Source organism: Nipponia nippon, unplaced genomic scaffold, assembly GCF_047370975.1.
Source record: "Nipponia nippon isolate SJK-2023a ecotype South Korea unplaced genomic scaffold, ASM4737097v1 scaffold_8, whole genome shotgun sequence".
Classification (NCBI taxonomy): Eukaryota; Metazoa; Chordata; class Aves; order Pelecaniformes; family Threskiornithidae; genus Nipponia; species Nipponia nippon.
The window spans coordinates 47017409-47023063 of record NW_028262402.1 but is presented as its reverse complement, the minus strand read 5'-3'; the positions used below and the strand labels follow the sequence as shown (position 1 = coordinate 47023063).

The following is a 5655-nucleotide window of genomic DNA, read 5'->3' as shown; positions in this document are numbered from 1 at the left end:
GCTTCTACCCCAGCGTCCTCTCCTCAGCCCTTAGCGGCCGCTGCCGCGCTGCGCCGCAGTCGCCTCCATCCATCTCAGGATCCTCCGTAGCAGTTGCCGTTTGTGTAGACTCGCCCCGGAGCCCTGGAAAGGGCGGGCCGCTGTGAGGAAAGGCCCCGTCCCCTTCCCCGTCTTTGCCTTCCGCCTGCCGCTCCGCTGGCCCTGCGGCCAGGCCAGCAGGCCTGCCGCCATCTTCTGAAGCGCGGCTTGTCCAGTGCCCAGCATAAATAAGAGCCTGGCTTAAAAATAAGGTAACGTACCACAGCACAGATTAAGTAGCGAGGGTGCTGGAGAGCACCAGGTGGAGCTGTTACTTCAAAACGATCCCGGTGTGACTAGTCCCGTGAAACGCCAGGGTCAAGTGTTTTTTCATACTCGGGTGTTCAGTCAAGTCATCTCTTCCGAATGGAAAGGGGATCCGTATTCGTAAATATGGTAATTATTCCAATTGTGTGATTACAGTAGCTATGACAGGAAGTCAGAGCATAGTAAATACTTCTGTAATACCACCCATAGTGTATTTGACTAAAGAAGCAATGTAGAGAGAAATTTGGTGGAGTAAAGCTTTTTCTTCAGTACAGCTAGTGATACTACTATTTTTCTTTTATTTGTCTCCTGGGAAGCACTTGGCAGTGACTTGCAAAATAGAACAGGCATAGGCAGGATTATGGTGTTTAGTTTTCCTGCTCCTTGAAATGTTAACGTTATGCTTGTCAAAATTATGGGAAAATTGTGTGTTTTAAAGGGGGCGGGGAGGAAAGGGCATGTATTTTGAAGCTTGGCTTAAGTCAAGGGGCATAACATCACAAGTCTTCCCACAGCCCAAATGCTTTGCTTCAGTGCTTGGAACAACCTCTGCAGATATTTGAGATAAGTCTATTCTCCACACTAACTACATTTTCCAGTTTTTTGGTGGTTTCTTTTCAAGAATTAAGACCGTGATCCATTAAAAGATGAGAAAATCTATTGCTCTGTTCAGCTTGGTTGCTATAATACAAACATCTCCCAGAGAATAAACGAGTGAAATTTTTGAATGTCAGGCAGAGATTTCAAGTCAACCAGCTTACAGGTTTGAGCATCTATCTTTCATAAAAATATAATTAAGGGATCCTTAAAGGAACCTTCTTCAGGTACCTTAAAACAGGCTGTAATTATAGAAGATAGTTCTTGACCTAATCACATCTGCAGGATATTCGCAAGTGTCTTCAGAGTTGTGTATCAGCACAGATGTTTTAATGTCTTTTTTTTTATGTCTGTTTTATATCTCTTCTGAATGCTGTTTTGATTCCATGGAGATAGAAAATTATTAAAGAAACTAAAAGACAAAAATTCAGAAAAGTAAATTTGTCATTTGTGAACAAGATATGTAATGTTGAAATTCAGTATTTTGTCTAGTGAAAGCCTTATCTCAAGATCCAGATTAACCTTCAGATTCTTCTAAAATTATGTCTTACCCACATAATTGCGCATTACTCCTTCAGCATGAGGTTTCCAACTTGGCATCCCAAGAATGTTGTTGGATACCCTTGGAAACATGGTTCTAACAACAGGTTTTTAAACAAAAAGAAGGATCATGTTCTTTGGACAGCAAAAACGAGCAATAAGAATTCCAAGAGCAAGAAGCGTGTTTCACTGAATAGTCATAGGCTGGATAAGATCATCATGAAGTGTCTACAGCCTTTTCTTCTTTTACACAGTGCATCCACATCCATTCTGATTGGTCTGGGGAATAAATTTGCTATAGTAGTACCAGAAGCAGTGCTAGCATACTTGCACTTAGCACTAGTCCCGGATGTGGCAGTTTTCTGGCATTGGCTTCCAGCTCAAGGAGAACTATGGTGAATTTCTTGGCAGACTTTGAAGAAATAAGAGCTGTGGTAAATATAACAGGAAGTTTAAAAATGGCATGTCTCACATAAAGATTCACAGAAGTGTGACAATATGTCCGCTTATCTGTCCTAGCCAAAACAAGAATCTTGTAGTGTCTGCAGTACAGAAGTCAATGAAATAAAAAAAAAAAAAAAGCTGGTTTTTATTCATGCACTTGTTAATAGCACATTTATCTCACCATTTTCACATCTAAAAAAGTATTTTGGCTTTGTGGCAATAGATCTGGATTTTGTACTAAGGCAGTTGTAGTGAAGACAGCAAAAATGGAGTGCTGTCTGCTGCCTCAGTCAGGACTGCTCTGCTCGCTTCAGTGAGCATCCTTTGACAAGACTTCTGAAGGTGCAAAGCTGTAAGAAAAATGGAGTGTAACCACAGCCATAACCTGACTGTTCCTACTACTAAGGCAGCAGGAGAATAACTACCACAGAAGTCAGGTAAAACTGAATCATTTCATTTTAATTTGTGAATGGTACTGAAGGTACTTTCTCAGTTTCTGAAGACAGCTACATGCACCTTGTCCAAGACTATTATAGCTTACATTATTTGTGGAGAAGCAGGCAGTTCTGCTGTCCTTGTAAATGGATTGATCACCAATGCCTTTCAGCTGCTGAGCCTCTCGGGAGAGGGCACCACTCTTGCACAGCCTTTCAATTCATTATCTCACTCTACACTTCCTACAGAATAGAAAACTTAATTTTTCAATCTTCCTTGTCATCACAATGCAGACCACTGACCTACAGACACAACCAAAGCCATTTGTGTCTGTGCTGCTCCAGTTGTAGTGTGCCAAAGACGTCTTCTCTGTATTGCTTTTTAGGCACTGCAGAAAAGATGGTCATTAAGTTAGCAACACTGGGAATACTTTGCTGTGACTGAGTATACCCAACCCTTTTTTCATAATGCAAAAAAAATTTTTTTTTTTTTTTTTTTTTTACCATCAGCTGGATGTGTAGGCATAACTGAATTTTGCTGCCCAAAAGAATCCCCAAAGATCTAGATCTAAAGACAGCCTGGAACTGGTTGCTCCTGAGTGAGGAGCAGTGGAGAGGCCAGTTACTCCTGCTGCCATGCTGGAGGTGGAAAGGGTGGTGACGGCATGTAATGTTTCTATGAGTGACCATCCGTTTCCTGGGCTACACCATGGCCAGGGAGGCAGCGGAGCCACAGGTACTTCACTGCCCCCCACTGTCTGCTCCCTATTTTGCTTTTGCCTATAGCTGCCTCCAAGCTTTTTGCGTCATGATTTTTAAACTTCTGAGCGACTTAGAATTCAGTGCAACGTTTGTTAAAAGTCAACAGAGTTGGAAAAGATGATGAGATGCAATTGTAAAGAAATGGTGAATTCTCAGTAGCAATTACAGCATGCTACTCTGGGATGTCTGGTTACATTGAGAACCACAAACTAATTTGCAGTTATGTTTCATTTCCTCACTTAGACTGTGAGAGAGGGCTCAATTTCGGTCATTTTCCGAAGTAGAGAGACCCGTTAGAAGTGACAGAGTGAAAGTAATTTAGCCACCTATTCAGGAAAATAGAGGGCAGGCTTCCTGTGTGTCTTGATACTGCTGACTTGCTGTTGTTCCTAGTTAAAGATACCTGCTAAGTGTTTCATCCATGTGACAACTTAAGTGACTGATATTTCCCTTTTTCCAAAGTTATCTCAAAACACTCAGCTGCAAAGTCATTTGTTCTTATTTCTCAGCTCACTATTTCAAGGGTAGATGGAGTGTGCAAAGAACAAGATTCTGAATGTGCATGTCCTGGCATCAGTGTTCCTGGGAGAATTTCTGAGATTCTCTGAAATCCAGCATTATAGTTGTAAGTTGTGAGTGAAGGCTGGCCTTTTTCTCTTGTGTTTTTTTCTATATAAAGACCATGAGTGCTCTTTGATCGACAGGTTTGCCAGCCAAGTGCTGCATTCCTAACAGATCTTGGGACAGCACTATTAACTTCAAATTCTTTGGAAATTCCACCTGAATTCTAGCAAAACTGGATCCATGTTCCTGCTCTCAGTATGCACTTACCAATTATCTGATAAATTAGCAAAGGAAAACTTGTTCTGTTGGGATTTTGGGTGGTGGTGATTTATTTTAAAGAAAGTACTGTGTTCAGTTCTGTGCTATTTCCTGAACTTCAGTGTGTTTCATATTCTGTGGTACCATCCTCTTTTATTATTGCTTTTTTGAGTTTTACTGGATTAATGTAGATTTGAGGATCTCTGTCTCTGTTAGTCGTGGCATCTCAGCATAGAAAACCACCCATAAAACAAAAAACAAGTTTCTGCTTCCCCTTCCACCACTGCAGAATTGTTAGATAGTGAAGAAGTGTTAGACTAAAGATTGCTTGGGATTTCTTCACAGATACTCAAAAATGTTCCTTGTAGGCCAAATTCAAATGAAAGGCAGTGGTTTGAAGTGAAAACTGAACACTGGCTGTTCTTCAGAGGCCGTTAAACATAAGATTTATTGTAAGTTCCAGTGCTATTGAGCAATGCTTTGTTCACAGTAGTTCTGAATGATGATCCACTGGATATCTGACTACTGACTGACCAGTTAGTTAAGGGACATCTAAAGCCTCCTGTAAATTAGGCTGAAGTACCAGCAAAATCAGGCTGACATCCCAGTACAGTGTTGCAAGATGACATGCCTGACAACTGGCCAAGCTAGGGAGGGGCAGCGACTTCAAGAAAGACATTTTTACATTTCCCACTCCTTTGTCTTTTGTTTTCTTCGCTTTATGTTAGTTTTTCTTCTGTGAATACGTGCATCTGAAGATCACCAAAATCAGCGTGGGTCAAACCTGGTGAGCTGAACCTGAACAGTTTATGTCAGGTATTTGATACCCTCTTGGGTGTGTCCAGCAAGAAATTAATTTATTTTTTTCTGCCTGCAGTCTCCTGTTGAACTGCTGTCCTCTGTTCTACTGACTCTTCAGCTGCATCTTGACAGTGTATCTTTCCTCAGTTTTAGCTGTCAACTTACATCAGTGCAGAGTTGTAAATATGTATGTTATCTAGCCAAGAACAGCAAAAACCTGCATACCACATGCCAAGACTTTAGGAAGAATAAAATGCATACTGTCTGGAGACTTGTTTTCCAACCTCTAAATGCCTCTTTTTTTTTTTTCTTTTTTTTTTTTTTTGCCCCCTCTCTTTTTTTCTTTTTTGCATCTTGAGACAGCAGAACTCATAGAAACTTAGCTCAGCAAATTAACACCAATTCCATTGTGTTTCACAGCACTTAGATCCAGAGGCTTCAAGATGGCTTTTGGATGTCAGAGTTGTTGTATTATAAAGAATGCTATCACAAAGATTTCTGTGGGTCTAGTGCACACAACGTGTAGTAAATCACTACTTCTCCTAGCAGCCACTGTAGTAACAGTAACCACATCAAATTCCTGTACTTTTCCTAAGGACAGAATATTCTAGTTATCAGTTCAGATGGGACAACTCATATAGATGGACACTAAAAATGAAAAAGTCATTACTACTGAAAATGCAATTTTTCATGTATTGCTATGTATATATGACTGAATAAATGTTAAGTTTCATAATGTGGTGAAATCTGTTCAAGAGTCTTGTGTTGTAAAACTACATCATCGCTGTTTGCTCCAGTGTCGCCACAGTTCTGCTTTAGTTTCCCTACATTCTCTAGCATTCATGAATATTGTCTTTATAAAAAAAATAAAGAAACCACCATCATTGGTATCAGTAAAATGTTTTCATTG

At 40.5% G+C, this 5655-nt stretch overlaps 1 long non-coding RNA gene across 2 annotated transcripts; it reads left to right on the top strand.

Annotated features, from left to right (window-relative positions):
* The first annotated feature begins 151 nt into the window (after nt 1-151).
* LOC148050606 (uncharacterized) lies at nt 152-5647 on the top strand. 2 transcript variants are annotated; one of them, XR_015700959.1, is made up of 3 exons: nt 152-290; nt 2871-4731; nt 4822-5647. It is a non-coding gene; the product is annotated as an uncharacterized LOC148050606 (long non-coding RNA). The 2 variants fall into 2 exon arrangements; XR_015700958.1 differs by having other exon boundaries at nt 2871-3096; nt 3632-5645.
* Nucleotides 5648-5655: the final 8 nt, after the last annotated feature.